The sequence below is a fragment of the Pararge aegeria genome, chromosome 2, assembly GCF_905163445.1.
Source record: "Pararge aegeria chromosome 2, ilParAegt1.1, whole genome shotgun sequence".
NCBI lineage: Eukaryota > Metazoa > Arthropoda > Insecta > Lepidoptera > Nymphalidae > Pararge > Pararge aegeria.
In genome coordinates, this window is record NC_053181.1 from 9,201,116 (window position 1) to 9,224,704 (window position 23,589).

Sequence of the window (23,589 nt, forward strand, 5' to 3'; positions counted from 1 at the left end):
ATACTGTTATTGAATCGATGAAGCTCTTCAGAGTAATAAAAAGATATGTATTCTTGAATATTATATTTTCGGCTAAATGGTTCTACGCTGTGCACAAATAACTTAAATATTCGTGACAGAAAAAAATCAAAGCTATAATGTCTAACGCGAATTTGCATGAAGTTTTGATAAAGGGGAATCAAAACTTAGGTCAGAAGGAAGAGCGAGGCTCTTCATTCTGACCTAACCAAGGGCTCGAAGAAGGAGGCAGACAACCAGCCCGACACCCCTAACAGGTTGGCTTGCTTTTATCTTGGACTGCAGCACCACTCAGATTGGAAACAATGGCTTTCGTGCAGCGGAATACATACGTATATATATATATATGTATGTATATATGTTAATGTAAGTTTGTTTGTTACGCTTTCACGCAAAAACTACTTCACCGAACCTCATGAAACTTTGTACACATATTTTTGGAAGTGTTAGAGGTAATATAGGATACTTTTTATTCCGACATTAAGCTCGGTTCCTTTTGGAGAGGGGATAAAAGTGTTTGACGATTTTATATATAAAGAACATATAAAATAATTAATATTTGTGTTCTAAGTAAATAATAATTTGTGAAACCTTTACTGCATTACACGGTCGTTCACGAGCACATAACTAGGTAATCCCTAACGGAGACAACCCAATCTAGTTGTGCAAAAGTTTATTTGGGTATGCGTCCCTAAGGTATTATAAAAAATGAAAGGAACATTTTGTATGCCAATATATTGAAATTTCATAAAGCGTGGTGACTTATTGGGTACTCCATTTTATTTTGGTAATAATAAATTGGTGTAGAATGAAATCGTATTAATCGCAATGAATTCTGATTGGCTGCTACTATAGTAATCACCATCACTGCACAAATTTGTAAAAATATAAGTATGAACGCTTCATAAGTGCCTGTGATAGGCCTACATAATTAAAGAATTTTTAAATTGGAATTTAAATTAAGCCAATAACAACATTGACAGTATAGTTTCCAAATATTGTAACTAGATAGCGCTCCTTCGATACCATACAAAACGTAGTCGACTATATAAATGTGGGTATAAATGGGCATGTGTGAACATGACCCTCTGATCGTAAAAATACACTGCGTAAGTATTCTGACCTTGTTGCACGTTTATTAACAAGGCCTTAGATGTTTATATCTACGTGATGTATATCTGAAGAAGACCAGGTGATGACTGGTTAGTAGTTTATTAGATGGAGAACGCTAGATACGTTTTTCATAATATTGTATGCCTTTTTATAGGTTTCTAGTAGTGAAAAAAATAGGATATTATCACCAAAAAATATAAAGCATTGTTTAAATGTTTATTTATTTAAACAATGCTTTAAAAATAATCCAGCTAAGGTTTCCTTTTTATTGTTCTTTAAAACAAGGGATTACTTTGAATGCGAACTTAGTGTTTAAAGCGGATAGAATAAAAGCGAAATAGAATAAATAATAAAAATAAATTACGGAGTTCTACATTATGCTCTTAAGAATACCACTAATGGTTGAAAATTACCTCGAGACATAACTACGTGATGTTGACGTTGGTAAGTATTTTGATGTTCTTATTAAAAGAAGTGAAGTTGAAGAAGTATGTTAGCCGAGTCACCAAGTGGTGTAAACTTCGGCGAGACGAGGTTGACACCCAGCAGCCTCTTACTTTTTGAGTTATGTGCTTTTCAAACAATTAAATACCACTTGCTTTAACGATGAAGGAAAATAACGTGATGAAACCTGCATGCCTGCTAGTTCTTTATAAAGTTCCAAAGACGTACGAAGACCAGTCCGCACTTTGAGAGACTTCTTCGACGAAAACTTCCATACAAAGGCAAAATAAAGAACGAAAAAAGAAAAAAAAACCAACCAATATTATACGAGGAATATATAAAGAAGAAGATTTTACTATTGTTCGACATATGCATGAATTTGGGGGTCATATTTACCAAGCCAAAGTTGTCAAATTCACTTCTAAATGTGCAAGAGCGATCAGGAACACTTGTTCCTCGACCTTCTACGATTCGTTATTGCTGAGCGTGGAGGTTGAGATGTGTTTTATTAAAATTGTTTTTCATTCTTCGGTGTTATAAAGACAAAAGGTTTTTTTTTTTAATTTCTAAATACAGTCAAGTAATGTACGGGTGAGCGCGACGACGTGACGTCAGCTGTTCAACCCATTCAGAGTGAAGCGGATTCAAAGTTGGTGCAGTTAAAATGACAGACGAACTTTGGAAGAGATTTTCTTTTATATGATATGTTTATATTTCTTTTTTTTTTTTGTGGGAAAATATTCTAGAATGTAACCGTCACACCTATTGGCTGCATTTATATACGCATGTGGTCGATGTATGTTCTTATGTTTATGTTATGTCATAATCTGTTTTGTGAGTTAATAAATAAAAAAAAAATTATAATAACTTTTCCATGTGTCCAACATGTACATCTCATGACCTTATTTACCAGCTACAAAATTATTTCATTCATTCCTGTGTCCACGGCACGGTACTAATTATTACCTATTCGGTGATATCAACTTTCACGAGTTATATTAATAGTTTCAACATTTATTTAAGGACGGACAATTGTATATTTTAATAAACGATATATTTATTTAACCTCACAAGTTATGGTTATTGTTAATTGGTTGCACATACTGCAAATACCAGTTTCTGTAGAAGTGGTCATCGGTTGAATTAGCAAATCTGTAACTATTTCTAAATCAGATTACTTTTTATAATCAACTATTAGTTAGCCCTTAACTGCAATCTCGCCTGGTGATTAAGGTTGATGCAGTCTTAGATGGTAGAAGGCTAACCTGTTGGGGTATCCCAACAATGAATTACCCAAGTATTATTTTTGAACAATAAATTCGTTGATTAAGCCGAAAGTGATTATTTAGATGTAATCTCTTATTTTTTAACTTTGCTTTATCTATTGAGGAATTTGGATAGTTTCTACGTTTATAAAATATAATTACTTATCAGCTTGTGCCAGTTAATTTTAGTTAACCGTGGATTTAAACCGATATTTTAGAAACTGGGTGTTAGTGTACTCTACATGGTCGTACGTTGGTGTTACGCTCGAAGTTTAAACAGCATTTGGAATCCTAACTTCTCCTCCAGTACCATTACAATAAACAAACTCATTCACAGCGTGTAGACTTTAACACTAGTATTGCAGAAATTCCTATGTAAACAGTTACTTTATGCCAAGTATAACTGTCCAACTAATTAAAACGCAAAGTTAATTGTAACACCTGTACTTTAAGGAGATTCTAGGCTTTTTACATTTCATTGTTTTTTTGGCATAAACCCCTGTTTTATTGCCTGCCATCCTGTAGTTAAATATGCTAGAACAACAAAACAATCTATACATTATTCTAATTAAATAAATATTCCCCGTCATATTTTCTATTTTACTATCATTTTAATTTTGATTATTATAGGTTGTGTTAATACAGATTAAAACACGAGTTGTGAGGACAAAAATCATCGCTGTTTTATCTCATCGATTTCTCCAGGTAAAAGCTTTCAAAGAAAGACCGTGGCACAAGTGATGGATCACAACCTATAAGTTAGCTTAGCAAACGCATCGTATCGCAGTCATAAAAGAAAAAAACTCTAACGTTCCTGTTTTTCGAAATTCTCAAACTATAGATAACTGAGAAGGTAGCTATTGCGCTTACCTAAGTCCAGCAATCATACATACAAGCAGCACAGAGGAGCTTATCTGAGATCTTAGTAATCTACCCCCTAGAAACCTCTTACCACTGAGATTTTAGATATAAGCGAGTGCTGAGATGCAATAACATCAAATATTAAATATGGTTTACTACAAAATTGGAGAGTCAGTGACTCTGTATGGATTCTGTTTATTCAGTAAACATTTACTGAATTAGTTTAGCTGCTGTTCATGTTTCAGCCATGTTTAGTGTAGGTACTTAACAGGCAGAGCTGCAAACAAAATAACCTATACTTACCGTTCTTTGGTGCAACGGTATGCGCTTTGTAATTAAAGGGCAGGCAGCTCGAGCAATTAGAGTCAACTGCTTGGGCAAAGACTTCCTGCTACAGCAGTCGTTTTCTATCGCTGGAGCAGTTGAGAATACAATTGCACTACTGATCTTGAAGGGATAACAGAGTAGCTCACGAAGTAAGTCCATGTCTTGCACCTGATGAACAGGGATCAGACCTTTCCATCAGAGTAGTTCATCAAGTGATTGAGCTTCCCCTTACATATATACGTGAAAACCGAGTAACGTTATCAGTTTAATAAACTGACGTATCTTTTACTCGAAGTTCTTACCATAAGGTGAGATTGCAGTGAACCACTAATTCGTTATTTAATAACAAAAAAAAATATCAGTTTCATGTACTGAGGAAAAACAAAATAGAGCAACGAGTTCATTTAAAGTTACAAGAAGCTTTAGGACGGAGGAGAACGCTTTCTATATTAAATATTAAAAATATTTATTTAAATATTAAAATAAATATTTTTAATTTTTTAATTAAAAGTTACAAGAAGCTTTAGGACGGAGTAGGACGCTTTCTATGTTGACATTAAAAAGGCGTCCCACTCTTTTTTACAGATTACTAGATGTGCCCTGCGGCTTCGCCCGTGTAATTTTGTGAGGCAGCATACTGCTACATAGTCTACACCTATAGACATATATGCGATTTTTTCACAAACATTTTTGTATCTTACTTTATTTTTTTTTTGAAAAAGTATACCATTTTATTTCTAATACTTCCAAAAATATGTATAAAAAGTTTCATGAAGATCGGTTTAGTAGTTTTAGCGTGAAAGCGTAACAAACAAACTTACATTCACATTTATAAAATTAGTAGGGTAGTAGGAATAGGGATCGGGAAGTCATAGCTCATCTACCAAGTCTGTATTTAGGTCATATCCAAAGCATTCTATTTGCCTGATTTTTTTTATAGTATTAATTGATGGACCAAGCAGATGGTCCACTTGATGGTAAGAGGAAAACCATTCAAATTCAACTTAAGGCAAATGTGTTAAGCCCCATGTATCTGTAATTATACCAGCAACCAAACACTGCAAATACAGAATGCTTTGCGGCAGAATAAGCATGGCGATAGCAGTGGCGTACACTTCATACATGCACAAAAGCACTGCCTACCCAAAAAATTTATATATAGCTCGTATAGGAGGAGGATTTTTGCGATTTTATGCAATTTTCCTGCTGTATGCATACCCTGGTAAGGACCCCAATGCACGCCACTGGGTGGTAGTACTTTCCGGGCGAGCTCGGTTACAAAAGCTCGACTACTACTAAATAAATATAATAAATATACTACGACAATACACACATCGCCATCTAGCCCCAAAGTAAGCGTAGCTTGTGTAATGGGTACTAAGATGACTGATGAATAATTATATGAATAAAATACGTAAATACTTATAATATATAGATATAACCCAGACACTGGAAAACATTCATGTTCATCACACAAACATTGTCCAGTTGTGGGAATCGAACCCACAGCCTTGGCTCAGAAAGCATGGGCGCTGCCCACTGCGCCAAACGGCCGTCAAAAAATCAGTCCCAATCCCTGATTATTCGTCCCAATCAGTTCTGGTTTAGCTCTGGAGTATAGGTACAAATTGAAGTATGCTTCCATTGATCTTCAAGACGCGAGGTAATGTCTTAAATTGTTTTCGTTATCTTTTCAGTGGGAAAGTTCCGACGGGCGACTTAGTGCCACTGAGGAAATAAGAGGCGCTTATCTGCCGCTCCGGAAACGTGCTGAGCCTTCACGGAGATCATTACTGTTCACTTTATCTCTTAAACAAAACATAATAATCCTATGTTTCATTGTGAATCCAGTAGGCACAATAATTTATCTACGGTAGAGTTGCCATTTCATTGTTTTATCATCCGACTTAAATTGCGTAAAAAAATATGCCAATGCTTCTCTATCGTCGTCTTTATCTATCATAACGTGTTAATAATAACCAGGAATGAATGCCTTGGAATGGAATTCGTTAAGAGAAAAACCCATTTGCTAACACTTTTTGACCCGACGCCGAACCTTGTAATTTGAAGTCAAACCTACGAACCAGTAGGCCAACTAGGCTATATAAAGTTACAATAAAATGGAACCTAATTATTTACTTTATTTTAAAAACTCACACCGCAGCCAGCGCTCGTTGTGGAAGGTTTGTAAAATAAAGACCGAATTCGCGACTCTGAAACGAGTGCTTTTAGGTCTATTTTACTTTGAAGCACATCAATTGCTTGTTTCTATACTCAAATACTCATACTAAAGGCATTGTTCGAATACTAGAGGTGGTGGACACAGCCTGTTGAATGCTTTTCTTAGTGTATATATAGTTGTAGGTATAGCTTAACTGAACATGGTATAAGATCGGGATAATTAGAAGGACAATAACGCTTAGAAATACTAATCCATCCATTGTGCGTTTATTTTTTGTTACATGTTTTTTGTTATTAACTACTGAACTATTCAGGATACAATTTGGCATATATGATGAGACCTCAGGAATTCAGTATTAAATAGGACCTATTGATAAAAATTTATTTACAATAAATTAAAAATGCTTAAAACAGATAATTCATCTACACTTTCAATAAAAATCTACACTTTCAGCCGAGTTAAAAACGCAACGCGAAATGTATTTTTAATTTTGAGGTTTTCTCAACAATCGCGCTCTAGATTCCTTTGTCTGCTTGAAATAAGTCAAAAATGATTACCAGGTAGCAAGTTACTTTCGAAAGGAAAATAAAAATATTTGAAGATATTTTGTTATCATTCAGGTTTTTTAACCAACTGTATTTGAGACCTACTTATCAAAAGCAAACCACCAAACATGGCGAAATTTTATCCTTGTCTCAGGCAGTGGCGTGCACTTCATACATGCACAAAAGCACTGCTTACCCTTAAATTGATATATAACTCGTATAGGAAGAGGATTTTGCTGTTTTATGCAATTTTCCTACTGTATGCATACCCTGGTAAGAAACCCACTGCACGCCACTGGTCTCAGGCCATTTTAATACCTTGAATAGGCCGTGAATAGACCACCCAACCGACAAAGACGTGCCGCCGAGCGATTCAGCGCTCCGGTACAATGCTGCGTAAAAAACTGATCCGGGTTAATATACCCTATATCCCATACCATATCATACCCCAAACAGGTTAGCGAGCTACCATCGTAGACTGCATAATCATTTACCAACAAACAGGAGTGCTACATTGTAGTGGGATAAAAAATTAGGTTAGGGGGAGAAAGATATTTCTCCTTTTATGGCATTGATTATTCAAGAAACCCATCTTAAAATCACGATCGGCTTATGACTTTAGGCTAAGGATTAGCTCGAATTCAAAATTATGGAAATTGGTATTCCAAAGTGTCAGTGCAGATATTGAATAGTAGCTTAAAGCTACCAGCCTGCCAGCCTACCAATGCGAAACTATTTTGCATAAGACTTCTTTGCATTAAGTGACCTGGCGGCAGTGGAGAAGAGAAAAAAGAAGAGTACTAACCTTTTTAGGAGACTGGCGAGCTTAAACTCTCCAAGCTTTACCTATTCGGGTTTCTTGATAAATTTTCTGATGAGAGGAGGTTTCTGATGATAACGGGGACTGATGGCTTAAAACTTTCTCAAATACATGTAACACCTGGGCAATACCAATTATGGCTAGATTGAGAATTCCTTGAAGCAAAATACTTCAGCATTTTTGGTCCAAACCAGAAAGTAAACGCCTCGTGATTTTTAGTTAAACAAAATTATTTTTCATTAACTGGTTCTTTCAGAACGATAGTCTGGATAAAGCTGTACGAAAATGGTAAAAAACGTAAATCTTTTCGAAACTACATTTATAAGCTCGGTTCGAGGAAAAATCATTATACTGACAGCTAAGCGGCGCTTGAACAAAGACAACTCAATCAATCATTGATTGTCATACTTCATAATATGAAACCCCGTGTGAACGTTACGGCGTTTTCACATGAAAGCATTGTTGAAAGAATAAAACGCGCATAATTTTAGTCTGTGGAGAGTGTCATGAAATTTGTTGATGGTTGTGGGAAAATAGCGATTTATAATGTGAACCAACCTGTCTTCAAACCAAGTAAAACAAGAATAAATGAAAAAAGATTCAATGAATCCATGTTTGTTTACTTAATCATCTATAGCCTATCAACTGTTATAGGCTATAGATTAAGTAAATAAACACGGAGGCCTTTATCGTTAGTGGGAGGCCTTTAGTCCAGTGGCAGCCCACTGCTGGATTAAAGGCCTCCCACTAAAGATCCCACTGTTGTTTGCAGTAGATGTTAGTAGCAAGTAATCGCACAGACTATGATGCTGCCCGTTATCCTATATATTCCCCTAGTCATTTCGTATGGCACCTGCGGGAAGAGGAAGGGGTTGTGTCAACTGTATACCGATCGGAAAGAAGAACATTTATTTAATTGATACTATATAATACCTACCATTTAATTAATACAATACGACATGTATTCCAACCTATTGTTGTATACCAATTAGATACTCTTACATTTCTTTAATGAGAATTAGCTCTGCATGTATTGAATTTACAGAGCGAACTGGTGGAAAAGGTTTACAGATTAGTTTTGAATCATCGCAACGCAAAGCTGTACTGGAAAACTGGTCTTACATTTTAGTATTCTTGCTTTGTTTTGTCAAGAGCAGGGACTTTTTATGAGTCAAATAAGGTCGCAGTAAACTTTTACACACTAATCACATTTATGATGAATAAAAATGTGTCTTCCGAGGGAAATCGTGAATTTCAAGGCCTTGTCGTGTGAACGAGTCCTTACCTTGGAAATGCCTTCACAAGACTTTTTCCCAGGCTGAAGACTTAACAATGACATTTTAATATTAACCGAGTTTAGGTAGTTATTAAGCGGAATATTTTCTTTTGCGTGGTACAAAGAAAAAGATGATATAACTGACTAAACTAATAGGTTTTCATATAATAATATAAAAAACTAGTTGTTCCTGAAACTTAAAGCTTGTGTGAAATTTCTGTTTTCCAGAGGTAATATTAAAGATCCTTTTTTGAAATATTTCAATCTATTGTCAATATTTACGTAAAACATTCATATGCGCCTAAACTAGAATAGATAATTTAAATGAGTAAAAATCAGGCACAATTGTGAAGTTAGGAATCATGTTATACTTTTGCAGCCAATTTTATACAGTAATATAATTTTATTTTATCATTATTTACTATGCTACGTTGTAGCTCATACTGATATATATACAATTTTCAAAACATTCAAGTTTTGTACATATAATATCTAATATATAATTTTTACTTATAATTATTAAAAAAAGACTTACTTTCGTGCCTGTCTGTCATTTCCATATACGACAAGGTACGATGATATATTTTCAAATATATATTTCTGCGGTTTTTAACAAAGATTCCTTTAGCCGATAATGTTAACAAACATAAAGCTACATAGACACACATTTTGCATATTAATGTGGATTTATTAAATTCACTCATATCCCCATATAGGTACGTATAAAGTGTATACATATATCGCATCTCTTTTAAAAGTCAAAAATTCTTTCCGGGCTTAAAAATTCAAGCTTTCAACTCGCAAAATGAGAGAAGCAATTGTCTGTTAGCAAGGCTTAGCATCTCAGATCCGAGCGGAGCCTCGACGAGGTCTAATGGCCCGTTAACAATGCCCGCCAGAATTACGGCCTGTTTTCCGCTGAAACCGAGACTTTTATGTACCTTTGCTGAATAAGATAATGAATTGGTCATAATATTGCTTATTTAGTTAGGTATTATCAAATCTATGTAGTTACTTTAGGACCTCGTCTGCATTTTCGGGGGGCCGAGTTCGAATCAAAGCACGCACCTCTAACTTCAAATTATTATTATTATTATTATTACATTATTTATTGCACACAGAAATATAAAATACATAAAGCAACACAACATATGAAAAACAAAAAAAAAAAAACTAGTTTAGGTGTGCAAAGGCGGTTTTATCGCTATAGAGCTCTCTCCCAGACAACCTTTGGCGAAAGTAATTCTAAAAAGGAACGGGTTGGTGCGGCAATAAAAATGTATATCTATATTAAAATATTGCAAACTTAAACTACATCTGATAAATTCTACTTTGTTATGTGCGTTTTAAGTAATACAATAGTGCTTTCCTCTTTTACGGGATACATTATGAAAAGGACAATGGGCAAATTTTTATTGCAAGGTTCGATATAAAGATCATCCTGCCGCTGCAGTAGCGTGCATACAGGATTGGCACACGGAAATAATCTCCAATACGTGCTACTGAAAACTTGAGGATAGGAAGGGATTATAAAAGCCTACCTTAACTTTTTTATTACTTGTACATAGGATTTTCAACACTTTATCTAACCTAAGCCATGCAACCTAAACCATGACATGCATACAAGCTAAGCCTGCTTAGTGCTTAGCTTGTATGCATGTCACTGCGTGACGGTAGGGTCCCATATAATAGAGGGAGAAGTAAGAGAGGGATTCATTTAAATAATCTGAAACTGGTTCGCAAGTATATCACCCATATAGAGAGTTACACATTTTGTCCAGTTTGCTGTGAACAACCTGGGGCTACGGAGTCTTTGTCAAAAAGAGATAGGTATTACGCCGCAATTTATTGCCTCCTCCGTATACAGAAAGGTTGGCTCATTTTTTGCGGAAAGACGCGCGAAATAAAGTCAGCTCAAACCAAAGTAACGTAATAATTAGTTTAATGTAATCTCAAGTTAGGTAAAATTTTCATTGAAGCAATAAAAGAAAGAGATTTATAAAAGGGGTGATAAGCTTTGTGGTTATTTCTTCGGCTCCCTTTCGGGAGTGCCGAGTTTGATCCCCGGGACGCGCCCCTAACTTTCCGGAGTTATCTGCGATTTTAATTAAGGTTATACAAATATGACTTATTCGAGCAGTGAAGGAAAACCTCATGACGAAACCTAAACACCTGAGAGTTCTCCACGTGCACTGTACTCGGTTGATAATGATCCTTAGAAAAACGGTTTACCGATAAAAATCTAACCTAACAGTGTACAGAAAAAACATTTTCTACCCATCTCTCGTTTGAACCCCTTAACAATTTTTATGCAAAATTTCCATCATTATCATCAACGTTCTACTGCTGCGCGGGCCAGCTCTCTCATAGGAGTGACGGCTTAAGAGCATAGATCCACAGTTCTGCTCCAACGCGGGTTGGTGGGCTTTAATGACTATTATTGCAAGTAGGTAATATCAGCGATTGACAGCTTACGTGCTCACCGAGGCAAGAACCCGCTCCGACCTGCCATTGAAATTTTCACGACAGATCAAACTCGATTCTAACAATTATACGCCCACCACGGATCGAATCCAAGACTTTTTGAGTAGTAGATAGGCATTAGACCAACGAGGTCGTCAATTGATGATATCAACCGACTCTTAGACGTTTAATCCTCGTAACAAATTCTTCCTTGTGTGCACTTATTCCAACATGAGAGCTAGTTAGTTTAAAAGCTAAATATTTTTTACAATACCACCGTAATTAAATCACTATAAAAGAATATTATGACACTTTATTTGCCCTTTAAGATGTCAGCCCAGTGACTAGGGCACCAATCAAATGAGTTTGCACAAAAATATTTCCGAGCAAGCCATTTGTACAACGTAATAATCTGGCGCTGAGTGATGAATTCTTTTTCTCATTTTGCGAAGAAGTCGAATTCGAGTCAATTTGTGAAGATGTAGGAAATTGCAAAAGCACAATATTATGTTTGATGTAGGCGAAAATCCCTCAATCCGTTCCCTATCTTAATTTTATTGTGCCTGACGCATTCTTTGTCCCAGTGAACAAATCGCCTGGGATCGTATTATTTCGTGTGTAGATTTATCGATGCAAGCGGCCCGAGGCCCCCTTTGTTGGGGTTTACTATAAATCTTCATCCTATTTAAACGGTTATACAAGAGATTGATGTGAAAAGCTTTGCTTACTTGTGGAATTTGCGAAAATGTTACTAATTTCCCAGATGAATACCTAACTCCCACACCAAACCAGCCTCACTAGTGTAAGTTTTCAATTAAAATGTTAATGTGAAGCCATTTTTTCTTCCTTTATGTTAAGAGCTAAACGCTGTTCATTGGAACCTCTCTTCACCATCATCATCATCATATCAACCAATTACCGGCCCACTACAGGGCACGGGTCTCCTCCCACAATGAGAAGGGGTTAAGGCCGTAAAAATCATAAGGCATTTTTTAAATTAGTCGCCATGCCTAGTGTATTAGTAACGGTGCCTTGAATATTAGTAACGGATAGCAATTCGTTCTTGAGTTTAAACTCAGCTTTGATTTAACAATTAGTTTTCACTTTGTTTGTGCGATAAGCATTTAAGGTTAGTTAAATAATAATCTGAATACCTCCAGTTATTGAGATCTTTTTTTATAATCGAATAGCCGCGATAAAGTGAAATAATAAACAATCGTTGTTTTATAGTATCTTCTTGGTCAGAGCATTTGCAACCTCAAACCGGAATTCGTAGCGGAAACCGCTGCCACTCCCAGGATCGTCCCCAGGGGTAGGAACTGGGAATTGCCTTTCAAGAGAGGCTGTAGTAGCCAGACTGGCACAATTTTATTACAGCGAAAGGAGAAACTATCGCTACTGAGCGATAAGGCCGCCTTTTGCTTCTGTCTGTGTTTTTTGTGTGCAAATAAACAGTATAAATTAGCATAGGTATATTAAAACTAACCAGCGTGAGGAAACCTGCATGCCTAAGAGTTCTCCATAATGTTTTCAAAGTTGTGTGTCCACCAATCCGCACTGGGCCAGTGTGGTGGACTACGGCCTTAAACCCTTCTCATTGTGGTCGTCGGTGGGAGAAGACCCTTGCCTTGTACTAGGCCGGTAATGGGTTGATATGATGATGAAAGAGATGATAAATATATTGTCAAAAAATATGACTATTAAAACACTAGAAAATGGGACCGATTTCTTCATTGCATGCTATTCGATTTGTCTCGGAATGTGATGGAAATGAGGTTTTTGCTTATTTAGAACACATAAGAGGAAGGCTGACCGAGTTACTTTTTTAATATGTTAGGATATTTATGACTTGCACCCTAAGAGCTATTAATATTTTACAACCTTACAATCTGTGGCGGCATGAACCGTCCGCTTTGCTACTTTGTTTTATGTTTTTATCCAAGGTATGTAGCCAACATACATAATAAGCAGTACATTTTTTCTATTCTTTTTTTATTCATTTGTTTCTATGTTTTATTTATGAATATAAAACACGCCGAATATCAATTTAAATATGACCAGTAAGTAATGCGAAGATTTGAAGCTATTACAAAACGAAGCTTCTACCAAGAAGTTTAAAAAATATTTTTTATTATTTTTGTATTACAACTATTTAATTTTTTCTACAGTCACGAAATTCAGATGCAAGAAAGGCTTCAATAGCATCTAATTACACTTATATAAGACACTCTCAGTAATGGATGGTCTGGCAAAGATCGGTTCAAGCGATAAGACATCCTTTGGGCATTTTATTTCTCCTTTTTAAGTGGCTATTTTTGTGCAATATCTTTATTATGCTCTGCAATAAAGACGTTATTTATGTAGTTATTATCTTACAGGCGAAGATGTGGTATCTACCTTCTATGATATCCAGCCGGTAGCACTATAAGCAGGATCGATTCCCGTGTGATTTTTTAATAATATATCCTGGAGGAGGTTCCAGGGTGCGACCTATCTCTGTGCAAAAAAAAAAAAAAATTTCAACAAAATTGGTGCTGTGTTGTGAGTAAATCGTTAAAGGTAGTAAACATAAAAACAAACAGACACGCATTTAATTATATTTTTGCTAGCTATATTTTTTTGTATCTAAGTTACCAATGATATGGATAAATAAACAATTTCTTTCTTCTCTCTTTCTTTCTTTTATCTATACTTATATTAAAACTTTAACGAGTCAAATTCTGTACATCCTAAAATGCCCTTCTCGTTTTAGGAGGGCATTCTTAAACCGATACAAAACTCAAAACTGTAATTTTTGTCATTCATGTCTGTCTGCAGCATGGCTCGCGCATCACGCTCAAACTACTGAATAAATTCAAATATTTAGTTAATACTAATATATAGAATATAGGATAAATTTCATCCCGAAATTCAATTTATTCTTTCGGGAGAGGGGATGAAAGTGTTTTCACGATTTTACACCATAAATCCGTCAAACGTTAACCCATTTAAATAATTCCTTCTGTACTGGGTAGGTTTTTCCCTTTTTTACTGGATAAGATTCGTTTTTCCCAAATTTCGTGTGGATGTTAGGAATATAATAATAATTAAAATAACTTAAAAAAAACAGGTACAAGTAACATTCCTTCTGCATAATAGGTATAACTTACATTACAAATTACGCTGATTAACAGGAATCAACTGTCCCTAAGCTAGCTATAAATCTGTGGTGTGTGTTTTAGGCGACAGTGCTCTCTGCTTATAAATATGAATTGTTTTACACAAAACCAAGATGCAATTCACAAGTAAGGCAGGTAATCGTAATTGGAATTTTCATATTTATACCATAGTTTAATATTTGAACTTTTTTATGCATAGTGGTGGGTGCTTCAAGGTCCAAGAGCAAGAAAATATATATTATTCGCCTACACACCTCAGTGCTTCGTTTAAATATATTGAAATACTATCTGTACCTAATATCATAGGTTTGTATATTTGGCACTTCCAGTACTATTAAAAAATTAAATATTTGTGTGTGTACATAAGGTACACGCGTTAGAAGTTATACTTCTTTGGCGTAACAAGATAAAAATCTTTTCAAAAATTTTATCTTCAATTATTAAAAGTCAACTGTCAAACCTTTTTTAGAAAAACTAAAATGTTGACTATAGCTAACTTCGTGGTGTCGGTTTTTTGTGACGGTGTCAGCACGCATCGTAAAAATTTCCACTTACCATTTTTCCCTAACACGCCAAAAGAAGTATAACTTCAAAAATGTACGTTTCGTATCTGATTTATTAAGGTAGGCGTAGACTATGAAGTATTGCAACGAAGACTATTTGGAAAACTATAAAAAGAAAACATGTTGATAATTAATTTAAATATTAACTATTTACAGCAACATGAATTAAATTATCTAGGTTAGAAATGCCTCAGTGTAAATTCCTTCGCATTACTCGTAAGTTAAAACACCTATTAAAGATTCGACGTTTAAGACGTTCAGTGGGAACTAATGGGGTGTTCATAACTTGCGCAAGTCGTCCTATTCAATGGAGCTTCTGAGAGATTTACCGCTACATCCTCCTGGCAAGATGTCTTCTGGCACCGTCTGATTATACTTTTTAAACTATCCATCCAACAATCATTACAGCGTATAACAGTCCAGTTGTAGCATGTCCATGGTAGTAGTAGCATAGAGGTTGCATACTAAAACACGACCTAAAATGCTACGTGCAAGTTTTTTTTACAATTTTCAGTTGTTTAATTAAAATGTCTCCATATATGTACCTACACAAAGTTTGATTATTTATATTAATAGTTTATCCAAACAAACTTTTAAATGACCACGAAAACCTTGCTACAAACTTGAGTTAAAAAGCTAACATTGTATTTTTTTCCTCTAGAGAAAATTTCACTTAATCGTGCGTTCACCTTTTAGTTACAATTATTGTCCATAATTGTAACTAAAGGGTGAACGCATAATGCCTAACCTTTATCTGTTTCGAAGAACTTCATAGATTAATAGGGATTTTTGTTGTTTGGAGCTCCTTTCGAGTACTTAACATCGAATTGTTAGTCAACATCTTATTATAATGATTAAAATTTTGAATCATTACGCAACGTGACGGGAGGAGAATGTGGAGGTGCGGGGTGTCAAGCTAGATGTCATGGGGAGAATTGTTTACGCGCCGTCATGATCGAATACTTTATACAGAACAATAATGTTAGAATATTAAAAAATCTTTTCCTGTTTTAAAGCTTACTGCTAAACGTTCTACACGTGCAGCCTGTGGGTGGCGTATACACAGAGGGCTTACAATGACCTACGTGTGCAATATAATAATGGCCTCAGGATGCTGTTGGGGTTGCCACGCTGGTGCAGCGCATCACAGATGTTTGCAGATGCTCACGTTGATGACTTTTATTGTGTAATGAGGAAGAGAGCTGCATCTTTGATGAGCAGGATTCGCGGCAGCAGCAACATCATTTTGCAAACACTAGCTGGAAAGCAAAATAACCCGTTCTGGAGGCACTGGGTGGGTTTACATGCACACACACGGGGCAAATAGTATTAAATTTAAATTTGTTTTTTTTTTAATTTAATAATTATCATTATTAATCGTAATTTTTAATTGTTTTTTTTTTTATTTTGTCTTTTAATTTAATATTTTTGACATGCCATTTGAATAAATTTATACTGTAATTTTAATTTTTAATTTGATATTGTATATTAAGTAATACTAATTGTTGTTTTTAATGTATTAATATGGGCTTTGCCTGAAATAAAGAAATTATTATTATTATAAGAGCTACTACCACGTGAAAGTGGTAGTAGCTCTTTCAAACCTCAATACCCGGGATAATAGGTATAATACAAACAAATATATATATATATATATTTATATATATATATATATTTACATGATTCGAAATAGCATGTTAAATATTAAATTTAAAGAGTTACCAGCTGTTGGGCGACTTTGTCCGCGTTTGTTTTTGTTTTCAAAGATGTTTAGAGAGATGTCTAGCAGTAGCGGTAAAAAATTGTATTGTACCAACCGTAGTATTAACCAGATATTTTTTTAACGAGCAAATTAAACTCATTATACAGCCTTTCCGGTGAAAAATGAATTGTGAAAAACGGTTGAGGTATGGCAGGGCTATGAATGAATGAAAAGTAATTTTATTTTAATCCCAAGTATCAGCTATAAATGTACCAAATTGCATTCAAATCCGTTCAGTCGTTTTTGCGTGATGCACGCACAAAACAACAGACATACAGCCAAGCAGACACACAGACAAACTGACAAAGATCCCATTTTTACGTTGTTTTGCTTAACGACAACCCAGTTATATGTTTGTCAAAAATCTTTAATGCACACACACGGCTAGTCTACGATTTTATTATATGTTTATAATTATTGTGCGTAGGTAATGAAACTCCAAGTTAATAAAGCCAACTACAGTAACTCTGTATGTGATTTATTTCACGGTAACAATAACTTACTTTGCAGGATGTGTTCCGTCAGTTCACTTGCCGCCAGCTTGGCGCCAGAATTATTCTAAGCGAGTAGATATAATGAACTTTGCATGGAATGTTTAACAGAAGGAGTATTATCTCAGTCTACCACCGCCAGAAGTAATGTTTGTGTATAGAGGTATTCTAGATTCGATACCTGCACTTATACTATAATACTTTTTATCCTACGTTACCTTAGTAAGTTCGGACCTTCGTTAAAATAATATTTTATCTGTCGTTCGTCAGAGTGAAGCTTCTAGAGTTGGCATGCGCTCCCAAGTACATGGGTACATAGTCTCAAGTACATACGTCTTGCAGGGATCTTGGAGTCCATACAGGAGCTTGGCTTGCTTACTTCTCGTGAACTAATATACTTATTACTATAATATCATCAGTTTTTGTTTTGCCACCGCCACACTTGTTTTTCTCGCACGTCCGAAGGTTGGGTGGTTGTAAATGCTTTACCATTCCACCTTAATAAAAAAAAAACTAATCGCGGGGAGTTGGAACACCATCTAAGCTTAGCTCGTATCTGAGATATATACGAATAAAATATCGAACCCTTATCGACTTAAAAGATCCGTCATATACTATGATTCAGAATAGTAAATTTATTGCCACTATCCCGTATCTGCATATATCGGACACGTCTGGTAGAAAGCCGGACAACAGTGCGGGAGTCGCATCGAATTTGAGAGTGTAAATTGAAACATGTCGAGAGTTAATTGCGTCCAGTTCCGTGAGGTCTCGCCCCTCCACCTCTCTGAAGGATAATCCGACCGTCCCATTGTCTCTCTAATACGATCGCTATTTGTGGTTACTACTAAAATAATATTCAGAAATCCCCAAATCCTTCGAAACCTCAAAATAGATTAATAGTAAAAGGCCTGAATTTCATTGGATTATCGTTTCATTCAAGAAAATGATGAACACTACTTGAAGATTGCTACTAATAAATATTGACTTGAAAGATCTGTAGAATTTGCCCACGATCTCAAGAAGACCTGTCTTTTGTCAACAAAAGACAGGCACAGTGACAGACCCATCTAGGTATATATCTCTGAGCCCCTGACTTCATATTCTGGATTCATCATCATCATCATCATCACTTCAACCGACTGAAGTCCACTGCTGGGTCTTTTGTAGGGAGTTCCAAAATCCACGATCCTGGGCCGCTGGTTTCCAGCGGCTCCCAGCAACTAGTTTGATGTCGTCTGTCCACCTCGTTGGGAACCGACCAACACCTTGAAACCCCAATGTTCATCGGTTCTCCGAGCTATGTACCCCGCCCATTTCCACTTCAGCTTTGCGAATCGCTGAGCTATGTCGGTAACTCTAGTTCTTCTACGAATCTCCTCATTCCTGAATTGGTCACAGAGTATCTCTACTCTCAACATTGCTCTCTCCATCGCCCGCTGAGTGATTTTGAGCCTTCATATAGGCCTACTCTGTAATGATTCTGGATTACAACATTATAATTATTGCAATCCAGAATATATAATATGTACTTAAAATGCATCTTATCACAATTTTATTTGCTTTGAGTTATAATATACACATTGTATGAAGAACATATTGACTATCATTTTGTTTTAACAATGTTAGAAAGATTAGTCCAAGAATTTTATTTTTTTCACGAAAATAATTTTGAACCATTTCAATTTTGACCTAAAATTATAGTGTTCGATAAATTCTATGCATATATTAAGTAATTATGCATTAACCCGTAAAATTGAAATAACAAATATATCTAAAAGTTAAATAAATTTCGTTGAACTGTTAACATTAGAATTTATTAAGTAGCTTGTTCAAAATACGGCAATTTCATTAAGAATAAATCCATACTAGTATTAGTAATGCGAAAGTATGTTTGTTGGATCGATTGTTTGAATCTGATTTCGTTCAGTAAAAACCATCCTGGCGATGTTCCTAATTTATTAATATAAAAAATTATCATTTGATTCCTGGGGAATTTCATGATTCGGGATCAAAAAATTAACAACATTGAAAACATTTGCTAAATAAAAAACAATAAAGTAAGTAGTTAGTGTTTTTCTTTTATTATTCAGTGAGCGATCTGGTTTCGGCCGTCGACCCTGGTTTCGGAATGATTTAAGTAAATGTTTCAGTTTCATTTATTTAACCAGCTTAATTGAGAAACTGTTTATAATTCGATTTCAATTTCCATAATTTGCCGCACAGAAGTGTCTTACCGCGTGTTATTTTTTCTTAGTTGCGGCTTAAACCATTACTTTCGATTAATTATCCAGAATTTATACCGGTTCCGTGCTCCACCTACGGTTACTTGCTTATATAAATTTATCTCTTTTTCCGTTTCGTAAATCTGGAGAAAAGACTGTATCAGACAAATGTAGCAGCTATTCCATTTATTTTATAAGTTCTGTTTTTGTCAAATGAAAAGGGAAAAGAACTATAAAAAGGGAAATATCTCAAGCCAATTACATTGACAGTGCTGGACAAAGCCACGGTGTGCACGTGGCAGCTGCAAGTTAATAAATTCAATCACTCCACTTGCTCCCAGTGGGTACTAGTTTAAATGCACGGATATGTAAATTCTGATACCGAACCCACAAAGGAGTTGTTTCAAATTAAACTACAACCTTGCCTCTATAATAAAAGAGAATAGGTGCTTTACCTAGCCAATTTGAAACTTCTTCATTTATGGACGATAAAACAGTATGGTAACTACTATGCTTTTATTTTCTCCTTTTTGCATTTTGCTTAAAACGGTTTCATACTTGTTATCAATTATAGATTTTGATACTTTGATGTTATCTTAGACGATAGGATGCAAATTTCTATAGATTAGAGGCAGTTACTATATGATTTGGCTTATAAACTTTGTCGTCATTAAACTCTGAATATTAAGTGATTGTTTCTAAAGTGTTATATTTAAAAGTATATAATCAGGCAGTGCCAGAAGGCATCTTGCCAGGAGGCTGTAGCGGTAAATCTCTCAGAACCTCCAATGAATAGGACGACTTGCGCGAGTTATGAACGCCCCATTAGTTCCCACCGAACGTCTTATACGTCGAATCTTTTATACGTGTTTTAACTTAATGTGAAGGGATTTTCTTTTGGTATTTTTCGTGGCTTTGCCAAGTTGTTCTGGTTATTATACGCCGATTGTTCTAGTTACTAATTTATTGACTATACTTAATACTTAATTGGCATTACTTTTTTGATTTTTTTTCAGAAAGAGGCATAAACCACGACGAATCCAAGATTCTTTATCAAAACAGTATCATTCCGTACAAATTTCTACAGGATTGAACTTCAGTAATTATGAATACAAGAACGTAGGTGAAATCGTAAAACAAACCAAGTTAAGGTGGTTGGGCCGAAGGTACCGCAACAGATTGTAGGGGCATAAAAATATTAATGGCGTTTCGGGTTCCAAGTCATAAATATCCGAATATAATATTGTAAATCTTACTTAGTAATATATTTAAAAAATGTTGGATGTCAGCTTGGCTGCAGCGTAAAGTTGTGCATAGATACCAAAGTCTGTATTTTGAAGTCGTCACAATAATCCAAGATCGGTTCAGTTCTTTAACTGAACATAGGAACCAAACAAAGACACACTTTCGCATTTATAATAACAGTAAACATATTATTCAGAAAATATTATTTGTCATGAACTCACATCGGTGCTGGTATAGCCCCATAAAAGTTTGATATTGCAGTGAGGCAACTTGGTTTAGCTGGAACACGGTTGTAACATAAAATTTTATAACAAGTTTGGATGTTGCGGCATTGCAACTGTTTGATTTCTGGTCATTCTTAACACGTTTCATAAATAAACATTAAAGGAATATACTGGATATTCTAAAGATGATACTACGCCATTTAAGAACTCATGGTTGTCAATGTAGCTTTTCTTGTTCAACAAAAGTGGAGTTTCATGATAAGTCAAATCATATCCATATGTTATTAGATGTGCTTCAACTATATATATGTAGTATTAGTGTGTATAGTATTGGTCTAGTATATAATTAGAAAATTTGGGTTTCCCATTTCATGTAATATACTTCTTCTTCTTCATTACCATCAACACATTAGCGCACTGCAGGGCCTCTCGAAATAAATAAATATACTACGACAATACACACGTCGCCATCTAGCCCCAAAGTAAGCGTAGCTTGTGTTATGGGTACTAAGATGACTGATGAATATTTCATACATTTATAATATACATAAATACTTAGAATATACATATAAACACCCAGACACTGAAAAACATTCATGCTCATCACACAAACATTTTCCAGTCGTGGGAATCGAACCCACAGCCTTGGACTCAGTAAGCAGGGTCGCTGCAAACTGCGCCAATCGGCCGTCTAAATGAGAAGGGTTTAGGCCGTAGTCCACCACACTGGCGAAGTGCAGATTGGTAGTCTAAACACGCCTTGGAGAAATCTCTGGCATGCAGGTTTCCTCACGATGTTTTCGTTCAAGTTTACAGCGAGTGAGTTTTAATGACTTAAGTAAAACACGTATAGAACTCCGAAAAGTCAAAACTCGGTCCTCCGAAAGAGAGCCTGAAGTCCTAACGACTCTGCTATTGCATGATATATTATGTTAATATTTTAATTTAAACTATGACCATAATAATGATTTATTTCATTTTATGATATTTATTTAATTTTTATATAAAAATATATAAGAATCTACCTTTATTTGCAACGTTGTGTAAACTTAATCGTACAACAAAAGGTTATGAACAGTCCTTGTAGCAAATAAAAAATATTTGTCTTACAAATATTAATATTTAAGATCTTTATTTATTTATCAGCATCTGCAATTTATCTTTACTTTAATGAATATTAATACAAACTCAATGCAGCACAAGATCCTAGATTGGTGTGTCATGTCAGGCTATAAATTGTAACGTATTTTTGCGCAAGAAACTTTCAATACTAGCCTGGAGTTAGCAATTTGGCGTTTTTCAAACTCAAACTATATCGTTCTGTATAGGTAAGCATGTTTCGGAGGCATGGGGGAGCTTCCATTTTCTATTTGTTGAATACAAAATAAATTAATATATATTTATTTAAATACAAAACCCAATATATACCAAGTTTTTGCTCGCACCGGGACTCTTAACTAAGGATCTCTCGATCCGTAGTTATAAACATGCTCTCCACTAGATCAGAAGCAGAAGCAACAACAGCATCATTTTGCGGTAAAGATTTACTATAGCATATATTACATAGCTCAACGAGTCTCGAGGCTGAAGTGGCAACGGGCGGGGCACATAGTTCGGAGAAAGGATGGACGTTGGGGTCCCAAGGTGCTGGAATGGCAGCCCCGCACTGATTGCGGTTACCAAACCGCAACGTTGGTCGAGCCCTAATGAGGTGGCCAGCCGTCATGAAGAGCGTCGCAGGTAACTCGATCCAAGCGGCACAAAACCGTGGAATTTGGAACTCCCTACAAAAGACCTATGTCCAGCAGTGGACGTCTATCGGTTGAAATGATGATTTACTAATATAAGTGACTAATATGACTAATATGAGTAACTAATATAAGGTAATAATCTTTACTTCCAACTGTCTTAGAAGCAAAACAGTAAAAACCTACTCAATAACTTACATAAAAGAGGATACCTGGGCCCAAGAGTGGAACGTGAATTGGCTTAAAATAATGAAAGTATTTCTGACATTTAACTTATATTTCCACTTTCCCCCATCAATCATCATGCAGAGGGTGCCGGCTAAAATTGAAACAATTCCTCTGCGAGTCGGCTTTGAAAATTTACATATCTGTGCATTTAAACTGAGGCACCCGCTGGGAAGGTGTGAGCGATTGAATAATTAACTGGCCACTGCCAAAATATCATACTGAGACATTGGTGCCAATTCGGTTGTACATAAATCTCTTTACGAAATTGATGGATCTTAAAATAGAGCTATCCTTTGTATCAGAAAACATTGTGAAAAGGACAACACAAATTTTAGACTTTTCAATTTATTTTCGTTACAAACAATTCTCTATTTTATTGCATGTTACTAAGCAGCAATACATATACTTAGCTCCAAAGTAATTTCGCAAATCTAAGAACTAGACTATAAATATGAACACATAAATTCAGTTTTCATGTGGCAAAGGAACATGCCAATTTATCAATAAATTTTACTTCACAATGCGGATACTTAAGTTATCTTAAAGAGCAGTTAATCTCATGAGTAAAACATTTTGCTATCCCAGTCTGTCTTTGTTAAGGTATTTACTATCAGCCACCGTTTAATATTGT